The sequence below is a fragment of the Schistocerca nitens genome, chromosome 1 (assembly GCF_023898315.1).
Source record: "Schistocerca nitens isolate TAMUIC-IGC-003100 chromosome 1, iqSchNite1.1, whole genome shotgun sequence".
Lineage (NCBI taxonomy): Eukaryota > Metazoa > Arthropoda > Insecta > Orthoptera > Acrididae > Schistocerca > Schistocerca nitens.
The window spans coordinates 784,534,788-784,552,587 of NC_064614.1; the positions used below are offsets into that span (position 1 = coordinate 784,534,788).

The 17,800-nt window shown below is 42.0% G+C and overlaps 1 pseudogene; it reads left to right on the top strand.

The window, feature by feature from the left end:
* Nucleotides 1-16,235: 16,235 nt before the first annotated feature.
* LOC126205943 (5S ribosomal RNA) lies at nt 16,236-16,353 on the top strand (annotated as a pseudogene).
* Nucleotides 16,354-17,800: the final 1,447 nt, after the last annotated feature.

A 17,800-nucleotide genomic window follows, 5' to 3' on the forward strand; every position in this document is an offset into this window, starting at 1 on the left:
CTGTGTTGATGCTTAGCATTTGGAGTAAGTTGAATTTGTTGATTCTTACTCACGCAGAGATTGTTGTGAAAGGATTTTTCGAATCGTGGTTCGTGGATATAGTTGGCCAGTAGACAAGAAGGGTTATGCAGAACTGATGGTTGAAACCCTTTTTTGACGACGTACTTTCAGTGACTATAGAACGTTGTGAGTCTTCAAGCTTTCCCGGAAGGTATGTTGTAAATAATCTTCACGGATTTTCTTGGAATTTGCACAAAGTGATCCGGCGACAAACCCGTGAAGACTATTTACTACACTATAGAACGTTGTTGGATATTCTCCGTAAACAGTGAATGACGAGTGTTTAAGTGCTGGCCGGAAATTCTGATGACCTTAAACATAATGTTTTGAATTTTTTCACCGACCAAATTAAAATCTAATTTCGGGCATGAAATATGTAAGACCACTCGTGTGTGTGTGTGTGTGTGTGTGTGTGTGTGTGTGTGTGTGTGTGTGTGTTTATTCAGTGGTAAGTTACCCTGGCTGGAGAAAAATAATAAAGAGAGAATGAGTCAGAGAAAGGATTATCCTTGGACATTGAACGTAAATACATACGTAATGGGTGAGTGTAAATATAACAGAGATTAGTTAATAATGTCTCATGTGTACGTTTTTCTTATGTATGTAATGTTGACATGTTAACAGGGAGCGCTGGACTATTTCCTTGAGTAGTGAGTACGGATTTTAAAGTAGGTTGTGGTAATGAGATTTCTCAACTTGAAGGAATCAGAAGGAAATTGCAATGGCAAACTGAAACACAAGTAATAATGATTAGAAGATGAGAATAAAAGTGATAAATCTTCTCTAAGCAGAAAATAATGAAAGGATTACAAGGTAGATACCATGAGTGAAGCGGGGGTAAAATTCGCGAGAAAGAGATAATAACAATTTGTATGATATTTTTTTTTCCTTGCGATTATATTTTGGTAAATTTGCACAGTTGCTGTGTTTTGTTAGCCCACAAATAATTTCTGTGTGGCGAAGACAGTAGTACTTGGGTGCCCCAAAGGAATAGTTAGTAGCTGAAATAATTTGTTGTATTCTACACATTGTAGAAACTGATTGTTTGCTTTGAGGATTTCGTATGTGGTTGAAAAATTGTACGACATTCAGTCGGCAGAATAACAAGTGCTTGCATGCTGTAAAGTCTTAGAACGTTATGGGATGATAGATACATAATGAAATCGGAGTAAAATGAGACCTCTGAATTATATCTGACTGAACGATGTGCTGTTATTACTCTTTACCACCCGTCTACAAAGAGTATGACTTGCTTGCCGATCTTTTCCAATATACCTGTTACCGTCACAGTATCACTGCCAGTAGGACAAATGGATGGTAGTTTTGCCTTGACGCCGTGTCTTCTAGAGTTGAACTTAAAGAAAGCACCATGTATATAATTGTTACGTGCAACACATATTTCCTTCTTTAACATTACGTAGCTCCTTCTTTGATCGTTCTTGGCAGTCCACTGGATCACATATTTGTTACCGCCATAATGTTGTCAGAAAAAAGTTCTGTAGTAGACTTGAGCATAATTGAATTCTTCTTGCTGAGGAACATATCATTTTCCGCGTAATTTATATTACCCATGACAGTAACAAGACTTTCCAGGTTCTCCAATTATAACACTGGCCAACAATGAAAATGATTTGGGCTCAAAAATAGTTAATTCCTATATATTTCCATTTGCTGAATTAAAAAAATCACCATAAAAATCACCAGTTTAGAGATAAATTGACATTTCATTTCTGTAGTCAACATTTTCACTTTGGCGGAAATTTTGTGTTCGGAGTTGGTGCACCTGTGCAATAACAAAATACAAATGCTCTTAGTCTGCTTGTAAGTCATAAACATAGATACTGTTGCTGTGACTGTAAGTTTCATATAGTTTCTGCTGTAATTTAGGAAGCATTTCTGGTTTGAGATTGCTTTTGTAGTGTAAAATACGTAAAAATGTCATGTAAATGTGTAATTAGCGTGAATAATTTTTGTTACATTTGTGGTGAAATAACATTTTCCTCGCAGAAACGCAGTCTGACGCCTCTTGTGAAGACTGCCTGTCAGATTTATTTCGGTATGGAAGTAGGGGACCAGGATGTCTCTGTCTTACAGTACAGAAAATTGATTGGCGAATCCATGGAGTGTTCTGTGCACCACGACCAAATAGTGGGTATAGTGCTGATTCTCCTTCCAATTCTAGTACAGAAAATGGCACATCGAACTGGTTCCCTTTTTGGAGAAGAAAAACGATCTTGTTGCTTGCTGAGACATTAATGGCTTGATGAAGTCTTTGAATTTGAACCATGATCTAACTGAATGGAGGCTATTCATAGACTCGTCTAAGCTTAGTTTGAAAGCTGTGTTACTTTACAATGGCAATCGTATTCGTTCTATTCCTGTTGGTCACGTAGTTCACATGAAGGAGAATATGCACATATGACAGCCCTCCTGGACTCAATCAAATATAATGAACACAAATGGAAAATCTCTCATCTAAAAGTCATGGCCATTCTCTTAGGAATGCAACTGGGGTACACAAAACATTGTTGCTTCTTATGTATGTGGGACAGCAGAGATAGGAAATCGCATTATATTAAAGCAGGCTGGCCTGCAAGAAATCTTAACCCAGCGAGAAAAATGTCGTTGCCGAGCGTATCGCGGACCCAAAAGATGTTCTTCTTCCAAACGTGCATATCAACTTGGGTTTGATGAAAAATTTTATCAAAGGTATGAACCAACAAGGACTGACCTTTAAGTACATAAGAGAGAAATTTCCATAGTTAAATGATGCAAAAGTTAAGGAAGGCATTTTTATCTGGCCACAAATTCGAGAACTGCATTTTACCAAGTTTTGGAGGGGAAGGAAAAGGAAGCTTGGGAAGCCTTCAAGGAAGTTGTTCGCGGATTTTTAGGCAACAAAAGAGATAACTATACTCAGTTGGTGATAGTGCTCCTGCAAAAGTACCATAACTCTGGATGCCACATGTCCCTTACAATCTATTTTTTCCACACCCACTTAGACTTTTTCCCTTCTAGTCGTGGATCTGTCAGTAATGAACACGGAGGAAGACTATATCAGGACATTTCTGTTACGGAACAAAGATATTAGGGTCATTGGAATGAAGCAATATTTGCGGATTACTGTTGGTCTTTGTGTAGGGATGCTCCGGAACTCCGTACAAGAGGCAAGGTAAACGACGACGATCTCATGCAACCACCTCATGGTTCTATTCACACACGACCATCTGCGAGATATTCTTCCAGCAATTTAGAACTCTTAAAATGTAGCTACCAGTTTAAAAAAATTCAAATATACTTTCAATGTTGTTGGCATATGTAATTAAAATGTATCTTTTTCTTTTAATCCTTTAATACCTTTCAAAACTGCAGAGTGTAAAAATGGATTACCTCCAGTTGAACACGGTGGAATGAGATCGTGCCCTTATTTGTAATCACAATACTTCAACACTGAAATAGATAACTGCTGGTAACACTTCCAAAAATCATTTGAATAATTAAGTATCTAAAAAAACTGAGTATACATTAACTATTATAGAATGGGAAAGAAAGTAATACAACGCTATGTACAGATCATTTCGTGGAAACTTGCACACACAGAATTTCTTCACTCAGCTGCCGGCAAGAACAACGTATCTTCACACCTGTATATTTATCGGGCAAAAAATTGGATATTTACCATTATTAATGGGGAAAATCATGTGAACTCCGCTGCAGTATTTGGAGTTATCAATAGGCAAAAGGGTGTCCTTAGGAACATGTGTGCACAAAATGGTGTCTGACAAAAGTTGCACCAGGAATATATTTGAACATTCAATTAACGTCTCAGGAGATTGGTAATGAATAACATCAAATGCAGTTAAATGAGCTGTATTGTCTTCAAATCAATTAAGGAAAGGACATCAGTCACTTGCCTTCTAGGATACAAGTGGACATAAATCGATAATTTCCGTAATCATATAGATTCAACTCTAAGTAGGCTACACGACAACCAACAAAATGCAGAATGGACTAAATTGATGGCGTAATGCTTTGGATCAAATGACGAAGACACGATCGCGTGATCACTTTCGAGATCACGAGAAACGTAAAGACTCAGAACTCCATCCTCACAAGAATAATGTAAATGACTTGTAAAAGTTTTTACTAAAAAGTAACTGAACAAGCTTCCTTCGTCGAACTCACTGACAACAATGACGGTGTAAGAAATACTTAAACCTCTTCTAGGCGAGCAGCAGCACTGTTCAGACAAAAAAAATGTAATGGCCGATGTTTCCGCCCTGGTCACTTTATCTCAACTTCTCCATTTTGTTTCTAATATCTGGTTTCCTACACACTATTGCATCTTGCGGACGCTAGTCATTTGTTTCTTGTGATAGCCCAATAAGCCGAAAACCGGTCCTAAATAAACCAGTATTAGTAGAAGAAACACACATTTCATTTTTCAATCTTAAATTTGAAACAGTTCTACCAAATAATTTAGGAAGAATCCATAAGCATGACTCTGACAATAGCCTGCACTTATGCTGCAAGAATACTGATCAGTCAGATAACAATATCGCAGTGCTTGCCCAATCGGCCCCCTCCTGCGGTCGCAGCCTACTGGTTGCATGTCGCAGATTTTGCTTGAGACAGACCGCTTACGACACTATGGTGCAGCACGAAGATAAGAGTAGGCAGGCTTCTTTCATTGAAAACTTCTCTCTCTCTCTCTCTCTCTCTCTCTATCTATCTATCTCTCTATCTATCTATCTGTCTCTCTTTCCCTTTCTCACTCACTCACTCTCCCTCTCTACTACTTCTGCTTCCCTCCACTGACCACCACTCCCGCTTTCCAATTCTCACCTTCCTTAATTTTGCATTGCACTTCCCCCCTGCCCTTCTCATCACTGACAGGTTTGATGCGGCCCGCCACAATTTCCTCCCCTGTCCTAACTTCTACATTTCAGACTAGCGCTTGCAACCTACGTACTGAGTTATTTGCTGGATGTATCCCAATCTCTTGTCTTCCTCTACAGTTTTTGGATTCTAAAGCTTCCTCTGCTACCATGGAAGTCATCCCATGAAGTCTTAGCAGATGTCCTCTCATCGTGCCACTTCTTCTTGTCAGTGTTTTCCACACGTTCCTCCCCTTTCTGATTCTGCAAAGAACCTCTTCATTCCTTACCCTATCATTTCATCCAATTTTCCACATTCTTCTGTAGCACCATATCTCATGTGCTTCGTTTCTCTTTTCTGGTTTTCCCGCAGTCCATGTTTCATTACCATACAATGCTGCACCGCAAACGTACGTTCTCCGATATTCCTTCTTCAATTTAAGGCCTATCTTTGGTACAAGTAGACTTCTCTTGGCCTGGAGTGCCATTTTTGTCAGTGTTAGTCTGCGTTTCAAATCCTCTTTGCTCCGTCCGTAACTGGTTATTTTCCTGCTTAGGTAGCAGAATTCCTTAACTTAATGTGCTTCGTGGCCATTAGTGCTGATGTGAAGTTTCTCGCTGTTCTCATTTCTGCTACTTCTCATTACTTTCGCCTTTCTTCGATTTGCTATCAGTCCATATTCTGTAGTCGTTGGACTGTTCATTTTATTCCTGTAATTCTTCTTCACTTTCGCTGAAGATAGCAATGTCATTAGTGAATTATATCATTGCTATTCTTTTACCGTGAATTTTAATTCCACTCTTGAACTCTTCTTTTATTTCCGTCATTGCTTCTTCGAAGTCCAGATTGAACAGTATGGGCGAAAGACTACATCCCTGTCTTACACCCTTTGAAATCTGAACATTTCGTTCTTGGCCTTCCATTCTTGTTATCCTCTCTTGGCTCTTGTACATGTTGTATATTATCCGACTCCCCCTATAGCTTACCCCTGTTTTCTTAAGAATTTCGAAAATCTTGCACCAGTCGACACTGTCGAACGCTTTTTCCAGGTCGACAAATACGACGAACCTGTACTGATTTTTCTTTAGTCTTGGTTCCGTTACCAACCGGAACGTCGGAACAGCTTCCCTGGTGTTTTTACCTTCCCTAAAGGCAAGCTGGTCGTCACTAACACATCCTCAGTTTTCTTTTTCATTCTTCTGTATATTATTCTTGTCAGCATGTTGATGCATGGACTGTTAAGCTGACTGTGCGATAACTCTCGCTCTTGTCAGCTCTTGCAGTCTTCGTAATTGTGTGGATGATATTTTTGCGAAGGTCAGATAGTATATCACTAGACTTACATATGCCATCTCTTCTGCCTTATTTGATCTTAAGTATGCCAAAGTTCTTTGAAATTCTGATTCAAATACTGGATCCCCAATCTCTTCTATATCCACCCCTGTTTCTTCTCCTATCACATCAGACAATCGCCTCCCTCATAGAGGACTTCAGTGTACTCTTCCGGCCGATCCACTCTCTCCTCTGCATTTAACAATGAAATTCCCATTGCACTCTTAATGTTACCACCCTTGCTCTTAATTTTATCGAAGGAGGCTTGACTTCTTTATAGGCTGAGTCAATCCTTCCGACAACAATTTCTTTTCGATTTCTTCACATTCTTCATGCAGCCATTTCGTCTTAGTTTTCCTGCACTTTATTGCTCAGAGAATTGTATTTCTGTATTCCTGAATTTCCGTGAGTATTTTTTTGTACATCCTTGTTTCATCGATCAACTGAAGCATTTCTTCTGTTACCCATGGTTTCTTCGCAGTTCCCTTCTTTGGACCTACGTTTTTCTTTCCATCTTCTGTGACTACCATATTTAGAGATATCCATTCCTCTTCAACTGTACGGCCTACTGAGCTATTCCTTATTGCAGTATCTGTAACCTCAGAGAACCTCAAGCCCATCTCTTCATTCCTTAGCACTTCCGTATCTGACACCTTTCTGTACTGAGTCTTCCTAACTGATCTTTTAAGCTTTAGCCTACTCTTCATCACTGCTAAATTGTGATTTGTGTCTGTATCTGCGCCTGAGTACGCCTTAAAATCCAGTATCTGATTTCTGAATCTGTGTCTGACCACGATGTAATCGAAATGAAGTCATTCAGTATCTCCTTGCCTTCTCCAAGTATACTTCCTCCTCTTGGATTCTTTAACACATTATTCGCTTCTACTATCTGAAATTTATTACAGAACTCCATCCTACCAGCCGCTATTTGTGTTATTCGCACATTATTGATTCAATCCCACTCGCACAACTGAATAAATAATTACGAAAATAAATAAACAACAAAATCTCCTTATGACAAATCACATATCAAAAGAACGTTTCCAAAAACAGGAAATACAAATCTAGTAAAAGTTAGCGAAACCCACAGAAAATACGAAGACATAGTCCTACATATGACGAAACTCTCTTCTTGATAGCAAGATATTTTGTTTTATCCTCAGGCACTTTGGCATTTCACCATCGTCAGAGTAACGGAACACGTTAATACAAAGTTCAGCTACTCTTACTGATCGTAACCATTTTTTTTGCAATTATCTTTCTAATATGTGTTCTGTCATTTTCCTCTTTGTCTCCCTTGTCCACTCGTTCCATGTCCATTGCTGCTGCCTCTGTTAGTTTGAATCTACCTTCCTGTAATTTGTGTTTATTGCTGTACTTGTCATAAATTGTGTAGATGTAACTTACGACACGCGTTTCGTAATCAATGCAATGTACACGATACGGTCAAATTAAAGTCGCCACCGTGTGTGTCTTCGACATCAACGTGCAATAATCAAATAATCACTCGCAGATGGCAGGGTATATAAAGCGTGCTGAAGGGGGGGGCGGGGGCAGGGGGCTGGGGGGGAGGGTGGTTGCAAAACAGTGCAGTCCTTGTCGTAAAGGAGAAATGGAGCGATTTATGTGATGTCTAAAAGGATATGATCATTTGCTTTCAGGCTATGTGTGGAATCATTTCCGCAAAGGTTAAGCTTGTAAACTTTTGGTGTGCAGCCCTCGTTACAATATATAGTGCAGGGCAAAATGGCGCTATCCAAAAACCTCACCAAGGCAACCGTGATGTACCATGGGTAATAGATCACAAGTGTGAAGGACAGCCGTGGAGATGTGTACAGGCGAGTAGAAGCGCAACTGTTAAGCAACCTGACCGCCCGAGTGAACCGAGGGGCTACTAACAGTGTCTCCTCAGGGAAAGTATACGACTCCAGAGTACATACATTTTTTTCCGGATATCACGGAAAGGTTAAGAATGAAACATGCCGATCCTAGCCGCGGCATAGTGCACTTCTTGACTGGGCACGGACCTTATCCCATGCACTTGAACCGCGTGAGTCTAAGAGAGACATCTACATGTACATGCGGAGGTATAGGAACCCCCGAACACACAATCCTATTCTGCGGGAAATACAGACAACACAGGAACACACCAGGAATACAACACTTACAAACTGAACGACACATATACGATGCAACCAGAACACCAGAATTATGGGACGAACTAAACGTACTGACAGAAAAAATCTCAGATGAATGCCATAAAGAGTACAGGTGCGAGAGACCGTACAGACGACAAACCTAGATGCAGCACCTACATAGACGCCATAGTGTGGAGGATGAAAACCGAGACAGAAAGAAGACCGGTAGAAATGCATTAGTCTAAACATAATGTACAGGTATCACAATAGATTACACATAATTAAAACTCAACATGAATAGATGTAAACAGTGTCGGCGCACCGTCGCAATTGCCACAGGCAAACACGGCACTTTAAACCTGTTAATAGCGTAATTATCTTAGTAACAGCTTTAGTAATTAGCATAGAAATTATAGAATAGCATAGATCTCCTTAGTTAAAGGTAAGCAAAGGATTGGAGACTGAGGATCAATGGCTTGACGACTAATTCCAAGGCTTTCATCCTCAGTTCCCCAGAGTGGAGGGACTATAAACTTCTTCCTTTCCTATCTTCTTTCCTCTTCTTCCATCTAAACTATATTTTTGTATCTCTTTTTCAAAATTTAAATTTCATGTAAATTTTTGTTAAACGGTTTGGAAAAACTGCCTAAAGAAAATAAAAGAAAGACAAGTAGCAAACAAAGATAACCAAGTAAGAGAAAACAAAATAAAAGAGACAAAAACAAAACACGATCAACTGTGACCCGCCTCCAAGTGGCGGGACACTGGCAACGGTGCGATCGGATGCGGGAACTGGTGTGGAGGTTCAGCCATATCAGCGCCCATATACCGATCGCAGCGGCTAAGTGGTCAATAAAGACTCACCTTAAGCAGTTAGGTGGTGGTTCGTAAAAACAGGGCGGCAAGTGGAAATAAGCCTCCTTAGCAGACGACTGACGCATCCACCGATGACTGGCTTTCATCATCGACGAAGGCTGGAATCTGAACGTCAATGGAAGTCCACCGAGTGGCGATAGGTGGCGTTTCCAGATGAATCACGTTTTTTGCTTCATGAGAAAGACGACCATTGGTATGCACAGCGTGAAATGTCTGAAAGCATTTACTCTGCAACAGTCGTCGGAAGGGTCAAACCGGAAGGTATTTCCTGGGTGATCTCTTCATTGCGGAAGCCGCAATTGATCAGCATAAGTATGCATCTATTATTAGGGTCTATGTACACCCTACTGGCGGGACAATGCAACTTGTCACATAGCTTTCAAGGTGCACGTGTGGTTTGAAGAGAACCATGATGATTTTACCGGACTCCCCTCGCCACCGAACTCCCCCGATTTGAACCCAGTCTAGAATTTGTGGGACTGTTTCAATCGGGCTGTTCGCGCGTCAGCTGATAAACCTAGCGCAGTGGGCTACGGCACCGGAGTCGGGACGGCTCCATATCTCTGTCGGTACCTCACTGTCCACAACCCCACTGACCCTCATCCTCCACGTCTCGCAGTAGTCTGCGCTGCAAAAGATGGCTATTCAGCCTTCTGACATGCGGTCACATTAATGTGACTAAAAAACTAAACTAAACTCCACCCCAACAAGCCATGAAAGCCCAACAGTACCGACCGACCGCCGTGTCATCTTCAATGGAGGGGCATGTGGTTAGCGCACCGCTCTCCTGGCTGCATGTCAGTTTAAGTAGCTCCTCAATTTGCCTCACAAGGCCTGAGTGCATTCGTCAATAACGCTCGAGAGAGCGGGTGGTCACCCATCCTAGTGCAAGCCCAGCCATACAGTGCTTCACTTCGGTGATCTGATGGTAGCCGGTGATACACTGCGAGCAAAATGTCATCGCCGCTAGATGCGCATCAGCTGCTGAAGCTTGAGGGAGTGGCAGCGGTGGGGGCTCGCTCAGAGCGGAAATTCCCAACGCTGGAGGGGAAGTTTCGTTCTAAACTGAAGTCACATTTTTGGTAAATATTAAGCAGGGACCCTCCACACTCACACTTGCATGGTGACCATTCAAAAAGTCCTGTCACCTCTCCTTTGGTTAATATCTAATAAGAATTCAGCCGAAAATGTAGCGATTTATTTTCGCTTAGTTCAAATGTTTGAAATGGCTCTGAGCACTATGGGACTTAACATCTGCGGTCATCAGTCCCCTAGAACTTATAACTACTTAAACCTAACTAACCTAAGGACATCACACACATCCATGCCCGAGGCAGGATTCGAACCTGCGAACGTAGCGGTCGCGCGGTTCCAGACTGAAGTACCTAGAACCGCTCGGCCACGCCGGCCGGCTTTCGCTTCGTTTGTTACCCATTTGTAACTTACAGAGAACAGTCACGAGTGGGGAATTTTGAGTAAAACCTACACATTTCTTTTGTTGCAATGTTAAAATTAGCTTCTTTTGCCAAAACTCGGCGGAGTTTACAAAGTCTCACCTCAATAACATGTTAAGCAGACGCAACTGTGAGAGATTTTTGAAACAGAGGTTACTGAGTTTATTATGTGAGGTAGTGAGGAAAAGGAAGGCCAGGATCCTATGATAAAGCACATCCACGATACAAAATAAACGTATAATGACTTCACTTACATCGTTCCAAAACCAATAGCATTTCTTGTTTCAGCAGCTGGCGATGGACCTTAAAAATGCCATTCTTTCATCAGAAAAGCCTGTAGTTAGTGGAATAACTCCGTAGACAATAATGATTTGCATAATAACCATACTCTCTTCTTTGTGTGCCATCATTTGTCAGAATCTCATTTCGATATCTCAAACCATTTATGAAATATGAGGAATGTTGTGGATACTTCAGTTTGACTTTATCGCTGGCGCAGTGCGATCGCAAATGAGTGCGCTACGTCAGATCAATATTCTCGAGATTGGTTACATATAGAGACCTCCAACCAAGTGCAAGGAAAAATTCAATATGTTAAATAAATTTCCTACGCACCAACTTATTATGTAATATGCACCAGACGCAAAATCATAGCGACCCCTATTTTTAATGGCAAACTTTTTATAGTTTCGCGCAGTGTCTTACTTCCACGTAAATATCACCATTAACGAAATGATGGGCACATCATAATGATCCTGACATATAATGCTATTAGTAACGCGAAAATTAATTTTTTTTTACCAAAGAGTTTCGGTAAAATCGTTTGAGAAAGACTGCAGGGCGTGCGCGTTGATTCTATCATTGCTGATAGGCCCAAAAGGTGGTACGCGCTTTTTGGCCTCCCGTTCTGAACAAAAGACTAAACTCACCCAGCTCTTGGGCGAAAACTGGTCACTGCGCGTCGGCAACCGTATCCTGCGTGACATATACCAATGTGGCAAGGCTTTTCGCACATCAATGTAACTGGACAGTATAAAATATGTAGAATGCCTGGTTACATGCAAAAAAGGGACTTATGAGCCTAATTTAGACAGGTTAAATAGATGAATAGCCAAACCTGCACTAGCGAATATCTCGCGAACAGACCATGAAAGTAAAATGGGGGAGATTTCAGTCCACACGGATACTTACCGGCATTCGTTCTTTCCGTGAAGTATTCGCTACTGGAACCGGAAAGGGGACATCACAGTGGTGCACAAAATACCCTACGCCACAAACCGAAAGGTGGATTACGGAGTAGTAGATGTACACTGCTGGCCATTAAAATTGCTACATAACGAATATGACGTGCTACAGACGCGAAATTTAACCGATAGGAAGAAGATGCTGTGATATGCAAATGATTAGCTTTACAGAACATTCACACAAGATTGGCGCATGTGGCGACACCTACAACGTGCTGACATAAGGAAAGTTTCCAACCGCTTTCTCATACACAAACAGCAGTTGAACATCGTTGACTGGTGAAACGTTGTTGTGATGCCTCGTGTAAGAAGGAGAAATGCGTACCATCACGTTTCCGACTTTGATAAAGGTCGGACTGTAGCCTATCGATTGCGGTTTATCGTATCGCGACATTGCTGCTCGCGTTGGTCGAGATCCAATGACTGTTAGCAGAATATGGAATCGGTGGGTTCAGGAGGGTAATACGGAACGCCGTGCTGGATCCCAACGGCCTCTTATCACTAGCAGTCGAGATGACAGGCATCTTATCCGCTTGGCTGTAACGGATCGTGCAGCCACGTCTCGTTCCCTGAGTCAACAGATGGGGACGTTTGCAAGACAACAACCATCTTCACGAACAGTTCGACGACGTTTGCAGCAGCATGGACTGTCAGCCGAAGACCATGGCTGCGGTTACCCTTTACGCTACGTCACAGACACGAGCGCCTGCGATGGTGTACTCAACGACGAACCTGGGTGCACGAATGGCAAAACGTCATTTTTTCGGATGAATCCAGGTTCTGTTTACAGCATCATGATGGTCGATCCGTGTTCGGCGACATCGCGGTGAACGCACATTGGAAGCGTATCACCCGGCGTGATGGTATGGGGTGCCATTGGTTACACGTTTCGGTCACCTCTTGTTCGCATTGACAGCACTTTGAACAGTGGACGTTACATTTCAGATGTGTTACGACCCGTGGCTCTACCCTTCATTCGATCCCTGCGAAACCCTACATTTCAGCAGGATAATGCACGACCGCATGTTGCAGGTCCTGTATGGGCTTTTCTGGATACAGAAAATGTTCGACTGCTGCCCTGGCCAGCACATTCTCCAGATCTCTCACCAATTGAAAAGTCTGGTCAATGGTGGCCGAGCAACTGGCTCGTCACAATACGCCAGTCACTACTCTTGATGAACTGTGATATCGTGTTGAAGCTGCATGGGCAGTTCTACCTGTACACGCCATCCAAGCTCTGTCTGACTCAATGCCCAGGCGTATCAAGGCCGTTATTACGGACAGAGGTGGTTGTTCTGGGTGCTGATTTCTCAGGACCTATGCACCCAAATTGCGTGAATCACATGTCAGTTCTAGTATAATATATTTGTCCAATGAATACCCGTTTATCACCTGTATTTCTTGTTGGTGTAGCAATTTTAATAGCCAGTAGTGTAGATACAGACGTAAGAACAAAATATTTAACCGTTATGCCAAGTGTGGCACTATTGCCCTAGGGTTTCTAGTTGGCACCACTTGCTGTGGATGGTATCTAGGATCGTGGCAAGGACTCTACGACTGAGAATGGAGTTATCTGACGGAGCAGTTTGCCGGAAAAGTGAACTGCGAGCGGAGTGACGAGTGTGGGCCAACCGTGGAAGCTTGGCTGCAAGACCACGGCTTCTTTGTCAGTGCAGGCCTACTGAGTTGAACAGGCTAAGGCGTCGGTACGCGTGGCCCTTGGCTGTAGGTCGTAGAATATTGGCTTCCCCTTGAGAGTCAGACATACAGAATTATGCTACACTATGAGATCAAAAGTATTCGGACACCCCCAAAACATACATTTTCATATTAGGTGTATTGTGCTGCCACCTACTGCCAGGTACTCCATATCACCGATCTCAGTAGTCATTAAACATCGTGAGAGAGCAGAATTGGGCGCTCCGCGGAACTCACGGACTCCGAATGTGGTCAGGTGATTGGGTGTAACTTGTGTCATACATCTGTACGCGAGATTCCCACTCTTAAACATTCCTAGGCTCTCTGCTTCCGATGTGACAGTGAAGTGGAAACGTGATGGAGACGTACAGCACAAAAGCGTACAGCCTGAAATATTACTGTATCTCATTGCTACGTATCAGAACCCCTCGGAGAGCATTAAAGGTAAACACCAGTCCTAATTGTCCAATTGTAAAGTGACCTGTTTCCAAATTACATACCAAAATAACCATTATTTCATTATACTTATAATTCGAAAACGATGCTTTGCTGATTAACATTGTTCTTACGTGAGAAACATAATATAAATGTGAAATTAATACTGTAACTAATCGAAAGAAATGTAGCACATCGTCAGGATGTACCAGTAAACCTATCATTATAAAATTACTACAACAATTTAAATAGAACATATAAATAATGCGTTAACTGAATCTCCGATATATGTTAGCACTAAAATTCAGGCACTAGTTGATTTGTTATAAACAAATTTAGAAATCTAATTGTTACCTGTAACATAATTAGTCAGAATATGTTATATTAACTCGTAACTAAGTTGAAAATAGGTTCACCTTGTTCAGCACTGAGATTGTAAATTTTTAGCAATGTGTATCTCATATTCGGTTTAACTTTTAATTGTGATTTTACATAAAATTGTAATTTTCATTGTCTGTAATTGTTAGCAAAAGTATAAATAGAGGTCACGCAGGCGCCTTGGGGCACTCGTTTTTTGGCTAGGGTTGCGAGCAAATGTATTGTAGGCTCACTCGTTTGTTGATTGTTGTGAACTCTGTGTCGATTGATGTCAACTTTGAGTACATGTGATGTAACCGGTACAGTTCACCAGGCTCGGACACCAGAGTCCTGGAAATATATTTGTGTTAAAACTGCACTGTACTTTGGAATTTATTTGGGAGTCTTCCGCAATCCTTTTCATAGGCTGCACAGCGACGAGACGAATCCAGGAATTTTACAACACCCAGAGAACTAAACAACTCTCACTGTTGGCAGAATTGACGTGAAAACAACAGCACATCGACTGGGCATTTCACTCAAAAGTCAAAACATTTGCAACGCGGAGGTGGGAAAATATAAACATCTCAAGGCCGACCTCGTCTGTTGACTGACAGAGAACGCCGACTGTTGAAGATGGTCGTAATGCGTAATAGGCAGATATCTATCCAGACCATCACACAGGAATACCAAATAGCATCAGGATCCACTGCAAGTACAATGACAGTTAGGCGAGAGATGAGAAACCTTGGATTTCATAGTCGAGGGGCTTCTCATAAGCCACACATCACGCCGGTAAATGCCAAACGACGCCTCGCTTGGTGTTATGAGCTTAAACATTGGATGATTGAACAGTGGAAAAACGTTATGTGGAGTGACGCATCACGGTACACAATGTGCCGATCCGATGGCAGGGTGAGAGTATGACGAATTCTCGGCGAACGTCATCTGTCAGCTTGTGTAGTGCCAACAGTAAAATTATGAGGCGTTGGTGTAATGGTGTGGGCGTGTTTTTCATGGAGGGGGCTTGCACCCCTTGTTGTTTTGCGTGGCACTATCACAGCACAGGCCTACATTGATTTTTCAAGCACCTTCTTGCCTCCCAGTGTTGAAGAGCAATTCGAGGATGGCGATTGCACCTTTCAACAGGGTCAAGCACTTATTCATAATGCACGGCCTGTGGCGGAGTGGCTACCCAACAATAATACCGTTATAAGAGACTGGCCTGAGCTGAATCCTACAGAACACCTCCGGGATGTTTTGGTACGCCGAGTTCGTGCCAGACCTCACCGACCAACGTCGATACCTCTCCTCAGTGCAGCACTCCGTGAAGAATGGGCTGCCATTCCACAAGAAACCTTCCAGCACCTGAATGAACATATGCCAGCGAGAATGGAAGCTGTGGGCCAACACCATATTGAATTCCAGCATTACCGTTGGAGGTCGCCACGAACTTGTAAGTCATTTTCAGCCAGGTGTCCGGATACTTTTGATCACAGAGTGTATGTACGTTATGTGTATACAACTAGCTATTCTAAGCAGTATGACACACTTAACAGGCACTGTAATCCCGTGTTTGCTCGAATCGACATTTTACAACTGCGACCCATAAACAGTACTTCGCTAGGCTGTGTTAGACCAATGACTTTGAGTTGGCTGCCCTCAGTGTATTACGTTTGCTGTGTACGAAACATATCTTGCGACAGATTGTAAATTACTGGCTGGATTGCTAGATGCTTTCATATCTGTATGTATAATTAAAGGGCAACGGCCTTACCGCAGTGGATACACCGGTTCCCGTCAGATCACCGAAGTTAAGCGCTGTCGGGCGTGGTCGGCACTTGGATGGGTGACCATCTGGGCCACCATGCGCTGTTGACATTTTTCAGGATGCAATCAACCTCGTGATGCCAGTGGAGGAGCTATTCGACTGAACAGTAGTGGCTTCGGTCAAACATCATAACGACCTGAAGAGCGGAGTGCTGACTACATGCCCCTCCCATCCGCATCCTCAGCTGAGGATGACACGGTGGTCGGATAGTCCCGATGGGTCACTTGTGGCTTGAAGACGGAGTGCTTATAATTAAAGGGGGTGTTATTCCGGTCGTGTGCACGATCAGTAACTCATGTCATTTATAGAACAAATGATGTTTTTTTTGTTTCTAATAGCGGACTGTTTCATGTTAGTTTCTGTGTTGTTTTTTTTTTTCTCATGCCCTGTAGGTGCACACTTGGACTGAAGTTCGTGTACCGAGATTCTCTTTTATGACTGTGTATTCAAATGGCAGAAAATACTGAATCTTTCAAAAAGGAAGGTATTATCTTAACTGTGATGATATTTATGGTACACATTTTATATTTAGACTCAATTTATATTTGTGAAGTTCTCTTGCATCGTCTTATTTTCTTTTACTGTTCGTAACTGTGATGCTAAACTCGTTTAAATGTCATTTAATCCTAGTCTTTTATTGCTAATTTGTTGCTGTTGTTAAGAAGTTATATTGAAAGCATTCCATTTGTGAATTCGAAAATTGTAGCCAGTTCCTCCGATCAAGTCAAATCTGCGTCTGTATGGTGCTCTTACTAGTTATTATGAGTAAATGTATAAATGTTACATTGTTAAACCAGACTGAATCAATCGATTCCACGCCTTTCAGTCTAATGGTCTAACCACATGTGACACATTAAAAGCATTTTATTCATAAAATCAGCTATTGCGGTTTCAGCTGTCTGATTATTTACATATTTAAACTGACTGGATTGCGGGTTTTCAGGGGTTCAACATATTTTTTTATTACATTCATTTTTAACCGCCACAGAGAGGGAGAGAGGGGATGTAAAGTGCAGACGGGAAAACGAGAAATTTATTAGCTCCGAATATAAATTTAAGTGTTAGGAAGTCTGATATGACGGTATTTATGTGAAGCTTACCCTTGTACAGAAGTGAAAGTGAACGAGAATCTGTTCAGAGAAGAAAACAGGAGCTTTATAATTGTGATGCTGCAGAAGAATTTTGAAAATTAGATGAGTAAATCGAATTACCAACAAGTAGATACTGAACTGAGGAAAAAGAACTGTATGGCTCAACCTAACTAGAAAACGGGATCGATTGATAGGATACACTTGAGACGTCAAAGGATCGTCAGTTTGGTAACAGAGGTAAGTGTGATTGGTAAGAGAAAGGGGGGGGGATGGGGTTGGGGAGGGGGTAAAAATGGTAGAGGAAGACTTGAATACAGCAAGCAGGTTCAGATGGATGTGGGGTAAAGTAGAGACCGCCCGGGGTAGACTGACATGGAGAGCTCCATCAGATCAGTCTTCGCTAGAG